Source organism: Quercus suber, unplaced genomic scaffold (assembly GCF_002906115.3).
Source record: "Quercus suber isolate HL8 unplaced genomic scaffold, Cork oak 2.0 scaffold_617, whole genome shotgun sequence".
Lineage (NCBI taxonomy): Eukaryota > Viridiplantae > Streptophyta > Magnoliopsida > Fagales > Fagaceae > Quercus > Quercus suber.
In genome coordinates, this window is record NW_027070060.1 from 319,857 (window position 1) to 343,308 (window position 23,452).

The 23,452-nt window shown below is 32.4% G+C and overlaps 1 pseudogene; it reads left to right on the forward strand.

Moving 5' to 3' along the window:
* The first annotated feature begins 490 nt into the window (after positions 1-490).
* On the forward strand, positions 491-14,647 carry LOC136064061 (oligopeptide transporter 4-like; annotated as a pseudogene).
* The last annotated feature ends 8,805 nt before the right edge of the window (positions 14,648-23,452 follow it).

Below are 23,452 nucleotides of genomic sequence, written 5' to 3' on the forward strand. Positions count from 1 at the left end.
GGTTGATACTCTTTGCCAAAATTGATGTGACACAGTGGAAAATTCTTTAGTGCTCCTGAAGTATGAAAAAATAGTGCTCCCCTCTTCTCACATTTATGATGGATCTCACCATGAATTTAATGAGTAGACCCCACCATGAATGTGAGAAGTGAGCATCATTCTCCATACTTCAAGAGTACCTAAGAATCACTCAGAACTAGTAAAAATTTGCTAAATCAACAATTTGTAAAAATATTATAAAATAATTTATAAATGTAGCATTATTCTAGAGACGTAGAGAGTGGATGACTTGGGTGTTAGGACATGAGATGTGTCACATTAATTTTAGCATTTAATTTCCTTTAGAGAAAGTCAAGAGGATTTAAACCAAAATCAGTTTATAATTAACTATCAAATCATTAAAATACACCAACACCATAAATAGCCAACAAGGCCCTTCTTATTCCAACATTTAAGCTCCTGCTAAAACCAACATTAATTTCTCTCACCCATGGCCACCCTAGAAGTGCGAACACCATACCCTAATACCACTACCACCACCACCACCACCACCACTGAAACACACATCCTAGCCACTATGCATGATGTGAACGAAGACAAGCTCTCGCCCATCGAACAATTCAAGCTAACCGTGCCTAACACCGACGACCTGACCCTACCTTATGGACCTTTCGAATGTGGACCTTAGGCTTACTCTCATGTGCAATCCTTTCCTTCCTAAACCAATTCTTCTCCTACAGGACTGAGCCCATTCTTGTATCCCAAATCACTGTTTTAGTGGCATTCCTCCCCATTGGCTGCTTCATGGCTGCTACTCTCCCCATAACCAAGTTCCAAATACCCTGGTTTGGATCCAAGTTGTTCTCTCTTAACCCAGGTCCGTTTAACATGAAGGAGCATGTACTCATTACCATCTTTGTTAATGTTGGTATTGCATTTGGAAATAGATCAACTTATGGTGTTTATATTGGAAAATTATTAGGTACTCCTAGAGTACCATAAATGCGTATTCCCCCCTCTCACATAAATGGTGGGTCCCATCATGAATTTAATTAGTGGGACCTACCATTCATGTGAGATGAGGGAGTACGCATTTATGGTATTCCGAAAGTATATAATAATTTCCCATTTATATTATTGATATAATCAAAGCCTTTTATCACCGGAATATTTCCTTTTTTGCTGGTTGGCTTCTTATCGTCGCTACTCAGGTAATATTCTCCTTTTTTTTATGGCTTTTTTACATCATGTTTTTCTTTGGTATTTTGGAAGCAAAAGTTAGTTTTCCATTTGGCTAATTATTTTTGCACACAACGATACATTTAGCATGAAATATTGTGTTTTAAAAACATAATTTCAATTATAATTATAAAATTATAAAATTGTAATTTTGAAAATAGGTTTATACAATTTTAATTGAAGTCATATTTTCAAAATATAATTTCAACTTGTGTATATGTATGTATACACTATGCGTAATAATAATAATTTCTTTTTTTCATTTTAAATTGAGAAGTAGCAAGCACTACCAGCTTCGCGTTAGAATCAGGGTGGTCATAAAACCACCCTGGCCTGGAAAAAAAAAATCATTTTATATAAAATTTAAAAATTTATGATTTTTTACCTTAAAAAAATGTGTGACCACCCTAAATTTTTTTTTAGGTCCAATATAATTAAACTTTAGACAAAGTTTAGCAACAAACTTGATTATAGATTAAGGCTACAACTCCAATCAATATTTTTTATTAGATATGAATTTTAACAATTCTACAATTAGATTACATTTTTTTTTTTCCTTTATCCTCCATGCTTGCAAAACTTCAAGAAGATTAAAGATAAATATCTTATGTCATCAATCAAATGTTTAATTTTCAAGTTTTTGTAGTCTAAAATGATACACAAAATATAAGTTTATGGATCAAATATCAAATAACATTCGATTGACATGAAATGAGATATGTATTTTAAGAACATAAAAAACATACAATTCAATGGTTAAATTTTCAAAATATTTAGTTATGTTAATTTGTTTAGTGAAAGTTGTAATCTTAGGCTACAATAAGTTTGTAGTCAAACTTTGGTCCTTTTAACAATATATTGGGCCTTTACAAACAAACAAAAAAAAAATCCAAAAAAAAAAAATATTTAACTAAAATTTTGAAAGAGATATTGCTTGTAGCATTGATAATGAGATATAGCTATCTTTCTTATTAATTATTGTATAATTTAAGTTTCTTAATGACTACTTTGGAAAAAAGTTCTGGAGCCGCCACTGGTAGCAAGGTAAATATTATGAATAAGCAATCTTCATTAAGCCAATATATATATACACACACACACAAGAAGGTTCACAACTACAAAACAAGCAGCAACAAAGCTGCAAATTAACCCTCATTGATAATTAAAAAAAAGCCGAAAGCCTCAGCTACAAATTGACACTAATTCAATACAACAAAGAGAAATGAGATACAAACACCTCTGTAGCAAAAAGAAAGAGAGGAAACTCAGCTACACCATGGCCTCTACCAGAGATACAAGCTCCATTGTAGCAAAAAACTCACCTACATCACAACCTAAACCAAAACATCACAACTACTATTTTTGGGTCCAAATTAATTGCAAGCATTCCACACATTGCCCAATCCTTTGCATTCACCTTACTAGGAATAAAGATAGCAGCTCTCCACTTGACTTCATTCAATATGATTATGATAGTCACCATCTGGTCTTCATTCCCTTGCATACCAGAAAATCTACAATTATTATTAAAAGATTTTAGGTAGGTAAATTTTATTTTATAAGGTAAGCAAGGTAACTTGAATTTAGGGCTGTATACGAACCCCGTTTGAGCTTGGCTTAAGAAAAATTTTGTTTATGTATGTTTGTTTAGAAACTAAGCCAAGTTCAAGCCCAATTTTAAGCTCAATTAATAAACGAGCCAAGCTCAAATATAATAGTTAGTTTGTGAACAAGCTCATAAAAATGAGAGCTCAAATTAACTATATATAATACTATATAGTTATTTGTATACTTGTCTAAAAATATATTTATATAAACATGAAATTGAGTTGTATAAGTTTGTAAATTAGTTTATATGATATAAAATTATTATTTGTAGTTTATTCATAACATAAATAATTTACTTGTAGTAAAAATTTATAAATTTATGAAGAGGTAAAACATTTTAGTCATGGTTTTATTATATATATAGGAAAAAAATAAGTTAATCAAAAGCTCGTGAACAAACTCAAGCTTGCTAGACAAGTAAATGAACTAAGTTTGAATATGTATTTTGTTTGATAATAAGCTTGAGCTCGGCTCATGTTCAAAATAAAATTAAATAAATAAGTTTGAACTTTTAATACTGGGCTCAACTCGTTTACAACATATCGTATACTATTGATTATTGGTTAGTGAGATTGTTATAATCGCTAACTAGCATGAAGACTTTTGGCCAGGATTTTAGAAATGGTCATACGTACTACATAATAACTTCCATTTCACCAGACAGGTTGCTTAATGGATTGTACTTTGGATAAAAATATTCCATCTCAAGTAAATTTCTAATAGCCAATTAAATACGGCCTGTTGTGTAATCTTATCTTATGTGTGATGAAATGGATAGATGGGAAACATTTTCCTATGATGTTGCACATAAAAAAACATAAAATTCTTGCTTAATCTCAGTCAATTCTTGAAAATATGAGGAGGGGATTGTTGATTTGTTATTTATAATTTGTTTGTTTTTAGACCTCTTAAAACACAATTGGATTAACCCAGTTAATTAGCCAAGTTATTACTTAGTCCAAATTTCAGATCTAGGTTAACACAATCATATAATCATATCAATGCAAAGTGCGGAATATAAAGAACACAAAGATATGATCACCTAGGTAAACCAAACCGGTAAAAAACCTGGAGAGGATTTAACCTAGCTATCCTCAAAGTAAAATTGAATCCATTATGAAAGAATCGAAGTTTTACAATAACGACTTAGACCACTAACATCTTATTGCTACCTCATATAGAAAACTTACTGACACAATCACGTGCAAGTTTCAAGACCATAGACTCTTTCTTTCTTGGATTCTCCAGCAAGTACAAGCACTCCCGCTTGCGTATCTTTAAGCTTGTTAGTGCAGCAACTAAATGATTATCAAGCTCTCAATGAAATCTCCTTCTTGATAGTCCTAAGCATGTATGAAGGCAACCACCTCTCAGATCTCATAAGAGATTCACACACACAGCAAATAGAGCAACCTCTAAAACGTGGCTAGGGTTTCCCTTTTATACTTCGGGCAAAACATAAAGCCCAACACATCATATGGGCTTAGAGTTGAGTTAGAAATTCTGCAGAAAAAAACATTCTGCCTAACTTTTGATCGATCGAGTCTAATTCTCGATCGATCAAGCCAATCAGAATTGCACACTCAATTCTGCAGTTAACTTGATTCCAAATTTACATAAAAGACATACTTTGAGCAAGTCTAAAATAAGACTAACAACCTGTTTTAATCATGGTTTGCCAACAATACAAATTAGAGTTCTAATACATTAGTTCCTAAGTACTTAGAACCTAATAGACTCCCCCTTTGGCAATCCATGACAAAACACAAACACAATGCTCAAAGTTACAAGTAAAAGCCCTTTACAAAAAATAATGCCCATTACAAAAATAATCCAACCTAAGTACTATCCATTAGTTGCAAGTATAGACAGCAGCATGACTGAATCAACCTATGTATTTCCTGAAATACTCAACAAACGCATAAACGCATGTATGGAAAATACAAGTAAAACAAAAATAAATTCTTGACTTCACAAAACACAAAACAAAGACATATATCATGAATAACACATAAATATAAATCAATGAGCAGTGAAACAAGAAACATATATAACAATGTATCTCCTCCTAACATGAACAGCCCAAAAACAATACATCAAGAGCCAAAAAGAATACATACACAGTGAAGCACCTAGATACAATCTAAACTCCACAAGCTCCACAAAACAAAAGTCTCCCCCAAACTACAAAAATCCTCTACAAGTGTCCAAATGTACTCCAAAAGTACTCCCTCTTTTTGTGACGGAATGCCAAAGGGTAATCAAAATCCATTATCAAAAGGAGATGGCGAAGGTGAACATCAAAGATGCGCCAAAACTGCTTGCAAAGCACGAAGCTCATCAAGCATGTCCACCAAAATCCGACCATGAGCCACCTGAACAGTCAAAACAGTCTCCAAAGTACGACAAATGTCAACGTCATCCGCAGTAGATGGTGGAGGAACAACAACAGCAACAACAACAGCAACAAGATCAGTAGACGCCTCACCAGAAGTAATACATGTAGAAGAAAGAGGGGGTGCGGTACCAGAAGGCTCAACACGAGGGCGTTTAGAGCTCTCTCTCAGATGAGCAGCCCTCTGCCTAAGAAAGGAGGCACCTATGGGATCAACTATATGTATGGGCTCAGAAGTAGGGAAGTCATCTAAACCTAAAAACAACAAAATCCTATGAATGAAAATAGGATGAAAAAGAGCATAAGCAGTAGAGGAACTCCTATAAACTTCGTTCAAAGAACAAAGAAACAGATAAGGAAAACTAATACGAGCATCTGTAACAAGAGCGTACAAAACTGCACATCACTCCAAAGGAATGGCGTGCAGATGAGTGATAGGCCACAAGGAATGACACGTTATCCTAAAGAAAAGGTAGTGTAACTCGGTGAGCTCAGCAGTGGTGATCTAAGGATCAAAACCCCGCTGGATAGAAGATCCAGTGATGTAAGACATGATGTCGTCCAAGGGAGGGGAATCATCATAGGGATAAACAAGGTGCTGGACCAACAGTACCCCAAGAGCATTAGCCACGACTCTAGGAGTAATGGTAAACTCTACACCTTGTATCCAACTCTTTACTAAAGTGTTGGAATCATAGACGCGAATAGAGATGTTTGAGTAGAACTCTCTAATCAGGGTAGCTGGTGGTGGAGGACCAATATCCAATAATGGTAGTCAGCCCTTACACTCAAAATTAGCCCTAATAGCTGGATCAAGCTCATCTAACAATACTTTTCGCTTAGACCAAATCTTTCTCTTAAGGTTTAAAAACTCAAAAAGCTCTCGGTTTTTCTCACTCGGAAACAAATCACTCAAAGGGGGAGCAGAAGAAAAGGAGGATGTCCTATGGGCTGTAGTCTTCCTAGGCATGGTGCTAGGATAAGGACAAGACACAAGGACAAAACCAAAAAAAGCAAAAAGAAAAACCAAGGGTAGACTGCAAGTTAGCACAAAAAAAAAAATAGAAATAACAATTTATATGATGCATGAACAGATAAATGTCATGATGCATGCTTTAATGCAGTGATAACAAGTTCAATTTTAGTTTAGAATCACAAAATTGGCTTGAGTATAGAGTTTATAACAAAAACTCCAAAATTTTGAAAAACCACTTATTCAATTTGTACTAAATTTACCAATTGATCATCACCTAAGATAGAAAACAGTTTATTATGATCAAATTTATCAATCCAACAAGCCAATTTCATCAATTAAACGCAATTTGAACAAAATCCCAAATTCGGGTATATTCAAGACTTAGAATTTCCAATTTCTCACAATACATCAAATTGATCAAATTAAGCACCATAGATCATGTTTATAACAGCCCCCAACAAAAACCCCTTGATCAATTTCAAGAAATATGACTTGAATCATCAAAAAGCCCAATTATGCATAGGTTCGAAATTTGCAATAAAAATGCATGAAACTTGAAAATAAAAGCAAAAGGAGGGGCAATATGGTCTTACCGGCCTTTGGAGAGAAAAACCTTGCAAAAAGAATGGAGGAAAATGACAAAAAATTTGATTTGAACCTTGACCGAGTCGTATGTAGAGAGAGTGTTTGAAAAAATTTTGAAAAGTAAGTTGAATACGTCAAAATCTACTTTTTTTAAAAAAACTCTCTATACAATTTTCGATTGATCGAAATTTAGGTTCGATCGATCAAAAATGCTTCGATTGATCCAGTATCAATTGAGCATCAATCGAAACAAACAGAGGCTAACCAAATAATTTAATCGCAATTTCGATTGATCGAGGAACAAATTCGATCGATCGAAATTCTGGAAAAAACAAATTTTTTGAAAAACAAAATATTTTGGTGCAGAAACTCCTCAAAGCATTGAATTTTAAAAAATAAAATGCGTGAGTATGAGATGAAATGTCTTTCAAAAACACAAGTTTTGAACCCAGTTTTCCTAAAATTAAGATTTTCATTCCATTCTCTTAAATTCTCAAGCATCAAATATGTTTTGCATAAAACTCAATAAATTTTTCAAACTTGGTAGGCCAAACCAAAATCACACACAATAACATGTACAAAGTTTAGCAAAGAGTAACTTGTGTAGTGTGTGCAATTAGCAAAAGTTTGAGATATATGTGAGGTGATATGTGAATAGAAATCAAACACAAAGTCTACAAAATTCATCACATAGAATTTGAAAGAGACTATCACTTGAAGAGTAAATCATATAACTCTCACATCTCCTAGATCATAAGCTTGCAATCATGTAAGTTTCTTGATTTGCCTCATATTATACACACCAATTTTAATTAAGCAAAAACTTATTAAAATAGCAGGTATAATGTACACACCAATTTTAGTTGTTTGATTTAACTTTTAAGTCCAATAATGTACATACCAATTTTAAGCATTTAATTGAGGCTACACCTTATATTGTTTTTGTGCATGTGCTATACTTTTTTGAGCACAAAATCTTATGATATACACTAAGATGTTTATGATTGGTTAGTAAACAATGGTGAGATGGTTATTTATGCCTTTCTTAAAAGGTTCAAGTCTAACAATCAAAGACATGTGACTTCAAGATAAAAACAAAGTGATCAAAAACCATAAACATCTTTCCCACACAACATGCGTTACAAAGGTTCAACTAGTAAAGTGCAATAAATAAGCTCATCCAAGCTAAACAAGGTACAAAGACATGTTATGTGAAAATAAATTGACCAACCTTGTTTTCAAAACCAAGAAAATAAATACAAAACATAAATTGCTTCCCTTTTTCCTTTTTTTTTTTTTTAAAGAAACAGAAAACAATCCTAGAATGAAATGCATGAATGTTATGCAACGTAAGTCCTAGAAACACAAAAAAAAAAAAAAAAAAAAAAAAAAAAAAAAAAAAAAAAAAAAAAAAGAAAAAAAANTTGAAATAGTTTGAACGAATGTGCCCAGACTTTTCACAAAAATGACAAATCCAAACAGGCTTACCATGCACCTTATCCTTAGAAATGGTAGATTCCTTAGGTTTAGATTCTTTCAGATTAACTATAATCTTCCTAGGAGGTGTGACCTCTATAGGTTTAACAGTCTCACTTACAACCTTACTCATGGGTGTTCAGAGAAAGAAGAAGAAACAAAGTTTATAGAATGGGTTGTAGACAGAGAGATGCTTTCTACAAAACCTAAGTCAGTTTTGTTAGAGGGAGACTTTTGAACACTTAGCATGTGATCAAGTTTGAAACTTGCAGACTTAATAGATTGTTCTCTAGCAACAGATATTCCAAGTTCTAAATTTTTAACTTTATCAAGCAAAAGCATATTTTCAGTTTTCACATTATTCAAAAGTTCATTAGCATCAAACAGTTTCACAAGCAAATTTTTCTTATCAAGCTCAAAAGATGCAATTTTCTTCAAACCAAGATCAATATTCATAGCATTCTTTGCAACAACTTTACAAAGTTTATTATAGGCTTCTTGAAGATCTGCATCCTCAGAGAGTTCTCCATTAGAAAGGTTCTATTCAACAGACACGCTTTCATTGACTACAGCAGTAGCAATGAAAGTAATAAAGTTTCTAGCCTCGTCAAAACCAGACTCATCATTGGAATCTTCATTATCACTAAGGGTTACAGCCATAGCCTTACCCTTAAACCTTAAGTATGTAGGACATTCAAATTTCATATGACCATACATTTGACATCCAAAACATTGAAGACCCATAGAATTATTAGAAGATTGACCAATTTTTTCTCTAGGTTTTTTAGTGTTGTTAACCTCAGTGGGATCATTCTTCCTAAAATTTATAAGTTCAGCAGTGTTCTTACCTCTTGCCCTTCTGTTATTGTTTTCTAAGAAAATTCCTAAAGTTCTTGGTAAAGTAAGCAATCTCTGTAGCAGATAGCTCATCATTAAATCCACCAACCTCAACATCATTAACTAACTTAAGAGTCATTGATTTGGATTTGCTAGTTTTTGGTAGGTCCAACTCATAGACTGAAAAGATCTTACAAGTCATCAACAGGGATGGAGTCCACATCCTTACTCTCAATTATGGTAGTCACTTGGGTCTAAAGTCTTTAGTTAAAGATCTAAGAATCTTCCTAACAATTTTAGGTTGATCATAGATTTCACCCAAGTTGTATGCGAAATTTACAATGTCATTAAGTTTAACATAATATTTATCAAAGGATTCATCATCAGACATCCTAATACTCTCAAATCTAGATGTTAACTACTGCAACTTATTAATTTTGATAGCCTTTATGCTTTCATGCACAGTCTGGAGGATATTCCAAGCAATGTGAGCAACCTCAACATTATAGATTCTCTTAAATTCCTCCATAGAAACAGCGTTAAAGATAGCATTCATAGCTTTGCTATTAAACGCGGCTGCTTCTTTTTGAGAAGTTTGCCACTCACTCACAGGAGTAGTGGGCTTCTCCCATCCGTACTCAATAAAGTTCCAGACTCTCTCATCAATAGATTTCAAGAATGCTTTCATCCTTACTTTCCAATAAGTATAATTATTCCCATCAAAGTGAGGTGGAATAACAGGAGAGTGTTCGTATTCCATGACAACAGAGGTCAAGGATCAGCTTAGAAATCAAAAGTCTACAATAAGAGAGCTACCTGCTCTGATACCACTTGTTTGTTTTTAGACCCCTTAAAACACAATCGGATTAACCTAATTAATTAGCCAAGTTATTACTTAGTCCAAATTTTAGATCTAGGTTAACACAATCATATAATCATATCAATACAAAGTGCGGAATATAAAGATCACAAAAATATGATCACCTAGGAAAATCAAACCAGTAAAAAACTTGGAGATGATTTAACCTAGCTATCCTCAAGGTAAAACTGAATCCACCATGAAAGAATCGAATTTTTACAATAATGACTTAGACCACTAACATCTTATTGCTACCTCATGTAGAAAACTTACTGACACGACCACATACAAACTCCGAGACCATGGACTCCTTCTTTCTTGGATTCTCCATCAAGGACAAGTACTTTCGCTTGCGTATCTTTAAACTCTTTAGTGTAGCAACTAAATGATCATCAAGCTCTCAATGAAATCTCATTCTTGATAATCCTAAGCATGTGTGAAGGCAACCACCTCTCAAATCTCACAAGAGATTCACACACACAGCAAATAGAGCAACCTCTAAAATGTGGCTAGGGTTTCCCTTTTATACTTAGGGCAAAACATAAAACCTTACACATCATATGGGCTTAGGGCTGTGTTGGAAATTCTGCAGAAAAAAATATTCTGCCCGATTTTCGATCGATCGAGTCTAATTCTCAATCAATCGAGCCAGTCAGAATTGCACACTTAATTTTGCAGTTAACTCGATTCCAACTTTACATAAAAGACATACTTTGAGCAAGTCTAAAACAAGACTAACAACCTGTTTTGATCATGGTTTGCTAATAATACAAATTAGAGTTCTAATACATTAGTTCCTAAGTACTTAGAACCTAACATAATTATATAATTTACTAGTATATAATTCACTTCTTATGTCTTTTAAAAAAAGAATGTTTGCTTCCATTTGATAAAAAGAATGAGTGTGAGAATAAAATAGAATCAACATTCTTGTAAGTGAAATGAATACCTAGGTGAGAATAAAATAGAATTAGCATTCTTGTAAGTTTGTAACAATAAGCCTAGAGTTGCTACATTTCTTACACACTTTTTCACAACTCCTGATAATAAATTATTAATATTAAATAATAAAGTAGTGTCAATTGTATGCTCATATGAGAATTAATAACAACTTATCTATTAAAAATTTGTGAAAAGTATAATGTTGCCTTACTCTATCTTGAACGGATACAACTTGTGTCTAATGTATTTATGCATTAGACACGATACAATACTTTCATTCCTTCCCACTATACTTTCTTTTTTTTTTTTTTAGAAAGAAAAAAAAGGGGTCTTTATGGTCATATTACACCCCCGAGCAGAGAGCCAGTGGCCTCGGTCAGGGTAGCCCGATCTCGGGAGCCCTTCTGTACCACTATGTGGTACAGAAGTAATATAAAATTGGTATACATCAACTTTTGTTATACTCCAACAAATTTTGTCGCCACAATGTAAAGAGACTATAAATTGACTCGTTAAGAAAATAATTAATGACCAAGTCTAACTTGATAAGAAATACTTTTTATGGATAAAATTGAAATTCACTAATTTTTTTTTTTTTGGTAATTTTCCAAATGAATCTCCACACACACACACACACACACACATATATATGTACACATACATAATATTATATATATATATATATATATATATATATAATAAAAAGGGTAAATTTAAAATTGCACCCCCAAAGTTTGGGGTTATTTGGATTTTACACCTCCAAAGTTTCAGAACGACACTGTCTGCATATCTTACAAGTGGGTTTATTGAGATAGTTTATAAATTAGATTTGCTGGGTATTGCTTTTAAAGATTAAAAGAACATGGGTTGAAGACTTGAAGTGTATGCATTGCTTTTGGGATGTAAAAAAAAGTATTTCTAAATGGATGTTATATTTAATATTATGCAGGTTGAAATGGGTTGTGTTGTATTCATGTTAACCCAATACGACTCGTTTATTANATTTAGATTTGCTGGGTATTGCTTTTAAAGATTAAAAGAACATGGGTTGAAGACTTGAAGTGTATGCATTGCTTTTGGGATGTAAAAAAAAGTATTTCTAAATGGATGTTATATTTAATATTATGCAGGTTGAAATGGGTTGTGTTGTATTCATGTTAACCCAATACGACTCGTTTATTAAGTGTGTCAAGTGGGTTGGGTCAAGTCAACCCGCCTTATCAACAAGTCGGGTTAGGGTTGAAGGATCATGACACAATTATTAAATGGGTCAAATTAGGGTTAAGTCATTTAGTCGAATACCCTTACCTCGACACGATACGAACCCGACATGCTAACCCGAATTGACACCCCGATCCGTACTCATGCAAACTTTCTAAAACTCCAATTGCAAACCACTAACAATCTCAATATCACTCGTCATCACCATTCTTCCTTTGTTTAACCTCATAAAATGCCTATCTTCCTTCACCAACATCTTATTCACGTCTTCACTTTTGGCGAATGATATGAAAGGGCATCACAGGAACATGAACCGGTTAAACGACATCGGATTGGTGAAGAGAATTCATTCTCCAATATTGGAATCGTTCAAAGTCTCCGTCGATTCTTCGATTGGTAGAGAGCGAAACCGGAGGCGCAACTGAGTGCCGGAGTGATGAATTCCAAGGTATTGACAGAAGGGAATTGAGAAATTAGGATTGAAAAGTTCTTCAAATTCGAATTGGAAACGGAGTGAACTATGTGTTGTTTGTTTGAGTCTTCGGCATCAAAAAACATGGAACTTGCGAGCTTGGAAGTGTCATTTGGAAAGGAGTAAGAGGGGATTGGGATTGGTGTGAAGTTGAGTTGAGGCAACGAGAGTTATCGTTGTTATTGCGTTGAGGGATTTTATTTTTTCCATTAGTTTTCTCAAATTATCTACTCGATTCCATTTACTCATAAAAAAGAGATGAATTATCAAAAACATACTCATGGATTGAGATTAAAAAAAAAAATAGTCATTCTCCAAGCCTCCACAGTAACTGTACAAGATCAGAGGATATGAATCATTAAAACTAGAGGGTTTATGTTTTAATTTTTGGCTGAAACGGCGCCTTTTTAAAATGCCACTGAAATGGTATCGTTGAGGCTAACTTGGCAAAAAATAAAACATGTCAGCATGGACATGTGTCACTTAACAACAAAAACTAACCCGGGAGGTGAATTACTAATGAAACCAATCTTTAGGGTGTAAAATCAAACAACACTAATACAAACACCAAAAAAAAAAAACATACACGCACACACACACAAGGCACAAGACAAAAGCTACAATTGTGGCCTTAATCAACAATTAATATATCTCATATATTAATAACGCACATGGGTTCAAAGTTTATAGAACAAAAACATTTTGCAGAAAAAATAAACACATTAGAGAGAGAGAAAGAGAGAGCAATAATCGGTTTGAGACTTTGAATTTGAGAATTGGATGTGAAACTATAAGATAGTAAAGTGAGTAGTACAGTTGAAATTTAAAATTTTTTTTTTAAAAAGATATTTTTAAGAAGATTTAGAGATTTAGGGTTTTTAGGTTTAGAGATTTATGATTTGTAAAGTTTCAATTTCTAATTATATCCCTTGTAAGTTTTTGTAATTACTCGGTTTTCTTTTTAAATTTAAAATATATGTTAGATATAAAAGGTATTTGACAAATCTAAAATAAAATAAATATTTATTTGTTATACAAATTAAACTGGTTGTGTTAAGTGGGTCATTTTGGGTTAAAACAAATAAATTGGTATGTCAAACGTGTCTATTACGGGTTACGTGGGTTGACCCGCTTATGACACATTTATTATCGTGTCGCTTTCAGGTTGACCCGTTTATGGCCCAAACTCATTAAAGCCTAACCCTAACCCAAAAAACCCCGTGTCAGGTTCGTGTCATGTTCGTGAGTTAGGTCGAGCATTAACAACTCTAAGTACGAAGGATGGAGGAGTGGTTTTCTTGGATTGGCTTGCAAATTTGGACTTATAGTCCATTTTAGCTTTGGGCCAGGTTTGCACTTCGTCTTCACTTAAACGGTATCATTTAAGGTTGATTTGGCAAAAATAAAACATGTCAGCATGCATATGTGTCACTTAACAGCAAAAACTAAACATGAGGTGAATTACTAACAAAACCAAATTTTAGGGTGTAAAATCAAAGTTCTGAAACTTTGGGGTATAAAATCTAAACAACCCAAAATTTCAAAGGCGTAATTTGCAATTGACCCTTATAAAAATGTAAGGATAGTGATTACAAGACATCAAATTACAAATTAGTAACATTATTCTTATGTTTGATTGGGTTTCAGGTATTAGGCTATGGTTGGGCTGGACTACTGAGGAAATATGTGGTGGAGCCAGCCCATATGTGGTGGCCAGCAACTCTCGTTCATGTCTCACATTTTCAGTATGTAACTTTTCCTTGTCACTAATGAGCTTGTAGCTGGTTGGCATCTACCTCTTCTACTTTCTGTGTCATGAGTTTGAAAAAAAAATCCCTATTACTTGTGACCTAAAAAAAAAAAATTAAAATATGAGTTCAATCATTTTTTCTCGTGATTTAGGGTGATATTAATCAATTGAATACTTGGCTTATTATTGTTTGATTTTAAAGTTGAATATCTCTTATGATTTGTATGTTAGATACAATTTTGATGATTTGATTTATATTTTAGGAAGAGAAGAAAAGCATGTTTTAGATTTTAGAATATAGGGATTTAGTGAGAATATTTTCCATAATAACAAGATTGAATTCTAGAGCGGATTCAAAAACCTTAAATTTTTTTCCCTTGATTGTTTACATCTTTTTATTGCCTTTTATTATTTTATTTAAATTAATTTTTTTTAGTTTTATTTAATTATAAAATAATCCCTTTTATTGGACTATAGATTAGTATTTATTTAGTTGAGGTTTGTTTATTTTTCCTACATAAACAAAAGTCCTATGAACTTGAGCTTGCGCTTGCCAACTAAACTTTTAGTGCTATTCGTGCACTTACAAATAATTTAAAATTTCACAACAATATTTATGGAATTTATTTAATTTTGATTAAAACGTTCACATTAATTTATTAGAGAATATTGGACTTCCAAAGTCTATTCGAACCAAAATTTGGTATAAGGCTAGAAGCATGGACTGTAAAGGGTGTGATGGCCATGGGCAGATCTTGGATTAAATATAAGGAAAATGTTAACGAGTCCGTTAGGGCATGGTTAAGATCATTTTAAGAAAGTTTTATACACTTTTATAGGAAATGAAAAAAGCTGTCAAAACATTAATTGTTTTTTTTTTTTTTTTTTATAAAAATTTCTTTAATTGGATTGTTAACCAATGCCTACGGCACTCGTTAACATGACCCTTAATATAAATGCATTTGTTTAATATAATTATTGATCCACTCTAAGTCTCTAATTGGGTATGTGATTCGCTCCTCACACTTACAACTCTTAGATGTCTAGATTGGAGTAGAAGTTTATCTCTTGTAGCTTCTTTGCAAGTGAAAACCTCTCTTCTATACTATATACAATTACATGTAAACTTCTACAAACAACCATAAACAAAACATATTCCCTATAATAGGTGGTATATCACAAAATTTTTGCAACTTACAACCATTCAAGTCAAATAACTTAAATAAATTAAAACCAAAATGAGATGATGGTTTATTAAAAATATTCACATTAAAAAAACTAATAAATGATTTTTTTTTTTTTTTTTTTTTGAGTTTTGGACAATTGTGTTTTGGACCTTGTTTGTGGTATGTTCGGCTGTTGGATAATGCGTTAAACCAATACCCACTTGTTCTCCATGGATTGGGTTTTAGGTTGACCAAGTTTTGCACAGGTTAGAATCTTTACCCATACCACTTTTTTCTTTCGAGTTTGAATCCAATTGTTTTTAGGTCTAGTAAGAAGTTCAAGAGCTCACACCTAGTAGGTATAATGGTGTAAAATTAAAAACAATCAATTTTTTTGACATTTAACTTGAGTTTGCAAAGGAACATTTTTTTTTTTTTAGGTCACAAGTAATAGGGATTTTTTTTTCAAACTCATGACACAGAAAGTAGAAGAGGTAGATGCCAACCAGCTACAAGCTCATTAGTGACAAGGAAAAGTTACATACTGAAAATGTGAGACATGAACGAGAGTTGCTGGCCACCACATATGGGCTGGCTCCACCACATATTTCCTCAGTAGTCCAGCCCAACCATAGCCTAATACCTGAAACCCAATCAAACATAAGAATAATGTTACTAATTTGTAATTTGATGTCTTGTAATCACTATCCTTACATTTTTATAAGGGTCAATTGCAAATTACGCCTTTGAAATTTTGGGTTGTTTAGATTTTATACCCCAAAGTTTCAGAACTTTGATTTTACACCCTAAAATTTGGTTTTGTTAGTAATTCACCTCATGTTTAGTTTTTGCTGTTAAGTGACACATATGCATGCTGACATGTTTTATTTTTGCCAAATCAACCTTAAATGATACCGTTTAAGTGAAGACGAAGTGCAAACCTGGCCCAAAGCTAAAATGGACTATAAGTCCAAATTTGCAAGCCAATCCAAGAAAACCACTCCTCCATCCTTCGTACTTAGAGTTGTTAATGCTCGACCTAACTCACGAACATGACACGAACCTGACACGGGGTTTTTTGGGTTAGGGTTAGGCTTTAATGAGTTTGGGCCATAAACGGGTCAACCTGAAAGCGACACGATAATAAATGTGTCATAAGCGGGTCAACCCACGTAACCCGTAATAGACACGTTTGACATACCAATTTATTTGTTTTAACCCAAAATGACCCACTTAACACAACCAGTTTAATTTGTATAACAAATAAATATTTATTTTATTTTAGATTTGTCAAATACCTTTTATATCTAACATATATTTTAAATTTAAAAAGAAAACCGAGTAATTACAAAAACTTACAAGGGATATAATTAGAAATTGAAACTTTACAAATCATAAATCTCTAAACCTAAAAACCCTAAATCTCTAAATCTTCTTAAAAATATCTTTTTAAAAAAAAAATTTTAAATTTCAACTGTACTACTCACTTTACTATCTTATAGTTTCACATCCAATTCTCAAATTCAAAGTCTCAAACCGATTATTGCTCTCTCTTTCTCTCTCTCTAATGTGTTTATTTTTTCTGCAAAATGTTTTTGTTCTATAAACTTTGAACCCATGTGCGTTATTAATATATGAGATATATTAATTGTTGATTAAGGCCACAATTGTAGCTTTTGTCTTGTGCCTTGTGTGTGTGTGCGTGTATGTTTTTTTTTTTTGGTGTTTGTATTAGTGTTGGACACTGTCTGCATATCTTACAAGTGGGTTTATTGAGATAGTTTATAAATTAGATTTGCTGGGTATTGCTTTTAAAGATTAAAAGAACATGGGTTGAAGACTTGAAGTGTATGCATTGCTTTTGGGATGTAAAAAAAAAGTATTTCTAAATGGATGTTATATTTAATATTATGCAGGTTGAAATGGGTTGTGTTGTATTCATGTTAACCCAATACGACTCGTTTATTAAGTGTGTCAAGTGGGTTGGGTCAAGTCAACCCGCCTTATCAACAAGTCGGGTTAGGGTTGAAGGATCATGACACAATTATTAAATGGGTCAAATTAGGGTTAAGTCATTTAGTCGAATACCCTTACCTCGACACGATACGAACCCGACATGCTAACCCGAATTGACACCCCGATCCGTACTCATGCAAACTTTCTAAAACTCCAATTGCAAACCACTAACAATCTCAATATCACTCGTCATCACCATTCTTCCTTTGTTTAACCTCATAAAATGCCTATCTTCCTTCACCAACATCTTATTCACGTCTTCACTTTTGGCGAATGATATGAAAGGGCATCACAGGAACATGAACCGGTTAAACGACATCGGATTGGTGAAGAGAATTCATTCTCCAATATTGGAATCGTTCAAAGTCTCCGTCGATTCTTCGATTGGTAGAGAGCGAAACCGGAGGCGCAACTGAGTGCCGGAGTGATGAATTCCAAGGTATTGACAGAAGGGAATTGAGAAATTAGGGATTGAAAAAGTTCTTCAAATTCGAATTGGAAACGGAGTGAACTATGTGTTGTTTGTTTGAGTCTTCGGCATCAAAAAACATGGAACTTGCGAGCTTGGAAGTGTCATTTGGAAAGGAGTAAGAGGGGATTGGGATTGGTGTGAAGTTGAGTTGAGGCAACGAGAGTTATCGTTGTTATTGCGTTGAGGGATTTTATTTTTTCCATTAGTTTTCTCAAATTATCTACTCGATTCCATTTACTCATAAAAAAGAGATGAATTATCAAAAACATAACTCATGGATTGAGATTAAAAAAAAAAAATAGTCATTCTCCAAGCCTCCACAGTAACTGTACAAGATCAGAGGATATGAATCATATTAAAACTAGAGGGTTTATGTTTTAATTTTTGGCTGAAACGGCGCCCTTTTAAAATGCCACTGAAATGGTATCGTTTGAGGCTAACTTGGCAAAAAATAAAACATGTCAGCATGGACATGTGTCACTTAACAACAAAAACTAACCCGGGGAGGTGAATTACTAATGAAACCAATCTTTAGGGTGTAAAATCAAAGTTCTGAAACTTTGGAGGTGTAAAATCCAAATAACCCCAAACTTTGGGGGTGCAATTTTAAATTTACCCTTTTTATTATATATATATATATATATATATATATATAATATTATGTATGTGTACATATATATGTGTGTGTGTGTGTGTGTGTGTGGAGATTCATTTGGAAAATTACCAAAAAAAAAAAAATTAGTGAATTTCAATTTTATCCATAAAAAGTATTTCTTATCAAGTTAGACTTGGTCATTAATTATTTTCTTAACGAGTCAATTTATAGTCTCTTTACATTGTGGCGACAAAATTTGTTGGAGTATAACAAAAGTTGATGTATACCAATTTTATATTACTTCTGTACCACATAGTGGTACAGAAGGGCTCCCGAGATCGGGCTACCCTGACCGAGGCCACTGGCTCTCTGCTCGGGGGTGTAATATGACCATAAAGACCCCTTTTTTTTCTTTCTAAAAAAAAAAAAAAGAAAGTATAGTGGGAAGGAATGAAAGTATTGTATCGTGTCTAATGCATAAATACATTAGACACAAGTTGTATCCGTTCAAGATAGAGTAAGGCAACATTATACTTTTCACAAATTTTTAATAGATAAGTTGTTATTAATTCTCATATGAGCATACNATATATGAGGTTATTAGCTAGTTATATACTAATAGCTTAATCCAAAGCTCCACCAAATAAAACTGTTTTCTCTAACCAAACATTTTCAAATATACGTTTGTTTTATTATATGTAAACCATATGATTTTTTATTAATAATTTGATAATTACAACAATGAGGAAGAGGAGATTCTCTCTCTCTCTCTCTCTCTCTCTCTCTCTCTATATATATATATATATATTATTTCTGTATTTTACGAATGTTGCAATCAATTTATAGGCTTATGGCACTTATTCAATACTAACGAAAATTACTACCCATGAATTCATATAAATACTATGGCCATTGTTGTCTTTGTGGGAGTTCCAGAATCAATTGGGAGAGTGCAAGTCACTAACTTTCATTAAACTTCTACACTTTTTGTTTCTCAAAAAAAAAAAAAACCTTCTACACTTTTTTCCCCATTTACCAACCCATTTCAATTGACATAAATATCAGAGTAATAAGAAAATTAACTATTATTTATTAATTAATAATAAATTACACCAACAATCCCCACTCATTTTAATATTAATATAAGGAAAATGTTAACGAGTGCCGTTAGGGCATTGGTTAAGAATCCATTTTAAGAAAGTTTTTGTATCACTTTTATAGGAAATGAAAAAAGCTGTCAAAACATTAATTGTTTTTTTTTTTTTTTTTCATAAAAATTTTCTTTAATTGGATTGTTAACCAATGCCCTACGGCACTCGTTAACATGACCCTTAATATAATAAAGTGTATTGGACAAAAATGGATCATTATGTCTCATTAAAGTGTGCTTTGAATTGAACTTCACTTATGAAACAATAATCTCTATTCCAAAGTCAATAAATAGACTCAGACTTGAACTGATTGTCAAAAAAAACAAAATTTATTGCTCACACATACAAATCTATGTTGTCATGAGCTTTTTTAAGCCAACACATTTTAACTTTGTGCCTAATCAGTCTCATGAGTGATCTGGAGACCTTCAAAAAAAAAAAAAATGTTCTGGAGAATTAGCCCAAATTCTCATAGGAACCTTACTTCTATGCTTATGTTGATGAAATTTGTCAAAAATACTCCCATTACAACAAAATGTATTTTTATTAACGAAATTTAGTGAGAAAAATTTTTTCGTCACCAAAAAGCTAACATATAGCAACAAAATATAACTTTCATCTACAATTAGGAATATTTTAAAATAAAATATTATTGAGTTCAAAAATGTCGCTCAAGCAAGATTCATAATTTTGTTATGTGCAAGGAACTAAGACATGGATTACAGTGTACTTAAAGTATGGACTACGAATTATGAAATGGACTTTTAATCAACAATTAATATAGCCCAAAAAAAATATGGACACTAAGAATACTTATTTAAATTAATCTAAATCCCATAAAAATAATATCACAATACTCAACAATTGCTCAGTAATTAAGTTACTCTACTCTTAAAAAGATTCAACATTTCAACTTTAAAGACTCCACTCAGCCCAGCCAATGTAAAGAGGAAGATTATAAAAAGGAAGTTTACTGAGATCAAGGAGGGGAAAGTTAGAGATGAGAGGTCACACTGAGGGTTAAAAAGTAGTGCAAATGTTTGAATTGGGGAAGAGGATTTCTTTTGGTTTGGTTAAAGATCCAAATAAAAATGGGCTCAGGTCTTAGTTGCATATGTGTTAAGACTTTAAGTTGTTATAACTTATATCATTAGGAAAGTCATTATTGCACTATTTTTTTTTTAAGCAGAGAATCATTGCACTATAGATACTCCATAAATAAATAAATAAAACTAACAAAAGTGGATGGAGGATCAATATCCATTATTTTAAAACTTTAGATGATTAATAAGGTTTATTTGAAACTTCACGGACTAAATTATTTCAAAAAAAAAAAAAAAAACTCAAGACTTTATGAGGAAAATGTGCACTTCCATTTGGTATTTTTCTTCTGTAATAAAACATAGCAAGTATGGATACACTTAAAGATATACAATAAAATGTATAGTATAATTCTTATATATATATATATATAATTTAAATACTATTGATGGCCATTTTTATATTTTGTTAACTCTTTAAAAAATCTTGTAAGAATATTATTAGGTATAAAATATAAATTGCCCATGTTTATTTATTTATTTTTCATTTTTTGTTACTTCTTAATTTTTTTTATTGTGAAGCACTTTTTTTTAATTTTTTTTTTTTTACAATTCATTTATTCTAAACTCTTTGGTTTTTGTACTAAATAACTCACTTGGATAAATATTTATGATGTGATCCCACGTTTGATTCTAAAATTATGAAATAAAACTCTCTCTAAAAATAAATAATTTATGATACATGGCGCAAAATTTGACTTTAATTTGAAATTTTAATTGAAACTTTCTCTAAGCTTTACCTATTAACACACACACACACACACACACACACACACAGATTAGTTTAATTTTGTCCGGGAATTTTTTGCGACAATGGTAAAAAATGATAGATAAAGCCCCAAACTCCGCTCAAGTTTTTTAAAGTGTGATTAATAGCTGGAGAGATTCAAGTCCAAAATTCCAATATTCACTTAATAGAGGCCTTGCATCATTAGAATGAAATCAAAGTGCAAAATAAAAAAGAGATGGAAAATATACACGATGCATTAAGTTTGGAACTATTTTGCACATATATTAGGAAGAGGAATTTACTAAAGGTGGTGAGGGAGGAAGAGAAGACTCATAGGTACCACTATTTTCACTCCTAGGCCTCAAAATTGTGTTGCTCTTTCATATGGGCTTTTGTTCTAAAGTTAGGGTTTCAAAAGAAGAAGAAAAATTGGTTGTGTTTGAGCTGATTGGGGAGTTTTAAATTAAGCTTGGGACGACTTTAGATATAGTCTCAGTATAAGGAGTGAAACTATTGATCCCCATATTATTAAACAAGTGGGAAGTCTTAGATAACATTTGTTTAGGTAAATGAATGAGCTTTTTTAAGTCATAACTTAGGAAATGATTGACCAAATGTGATTGGCTACACATTCCTAGCAAGCCCAAGAGAGCTTCTCTATGTGGTAGAGCGCATCAAAAGTCAGCCATGGAGTTAGCTTAATTTCAATGACCTAAAAATAGTTTTTTTGAAACTTTAGCCATATTCAGCAAGAGTTATAGGCCTTGATTACGGTGAAAATTTGGGGTACTTGACGTTTTTATGAGTTTTAGGTGCTGCAAGTGTTCCTAACTCACTCCATAGCACACATGACTTGGGCTCAAATATGATGTAAAAAGTCAATTCATACCCTCCAAATCACATTCCTTCAAATTCTTCTTATGTCACATGAGTTGAAACTATGCTTAAAAAGAATAAAATAAATCATAATACATGAATCGGCTGACAAGATGGGCTGAATTGGACTTACAAAAACATGTTGCAAAACCAACCATGAACAAAGTCATCAAATGATTTACTTGGACTATTGTATCCTAAGTGAGTGGACAAGTCAAACAAAATATGATTAATTCCACTGATTTGTGGAATTTGTCATCTGGAATAAGTTTTTGCCCAAGACAAAGTCTTGCAGGCGAGATTTCCATATTGCTAATTGCTCTTCTTTTTTTTTTTTCTTCGTAAAACACAAAAGTTTCTTCTTGATTGAGGAAGCTGTTAAAGACTTCGTTAATTACTTTGATTGGGATCGTAGACTTCTATTATTACTACTAACGTGTTCTTAAAGTTTGTAATCCCTTATCTCTATATATTAGTCAAGTCAATACCATGTAAAGTCGAATTTTGGAAAAACTCCGAAAAAGATGGAGTTGATGGGAACAACCTATAAAATTTTGTTCAATACAAATTTTATATCTTGTATTTCATTTTATGTTTAACTAATTATAATTTATCACACATTTGTTTTATTTTACTTATAAAATAATGAAATTTTAAATAAACAAAATCAAACACATGACAAATGGTGAATAATTGAACATAAAGTGAAAAAGTGGAGTAATTAGTAGCTTATAAATTAATTTATTCTACCTTATCTCTGTTTGTATAATTTATTGGTCAGTTTATTTTTTAAGTTAGTTTTTTTACTCATTTTTTAATTAGGGTTGTCAAGGACAAGTTTTTAATACTTTATGTACACTCAGTCAAGTGATTTTTAATCAAATTAATTAAATTAATAATTAGATTAGACCGAATAATTTATGTAACAAAAAGGGTCTCAAAAATACTCATATGTTAAGAAAGAGGATAACAAAGTTACGCAATAT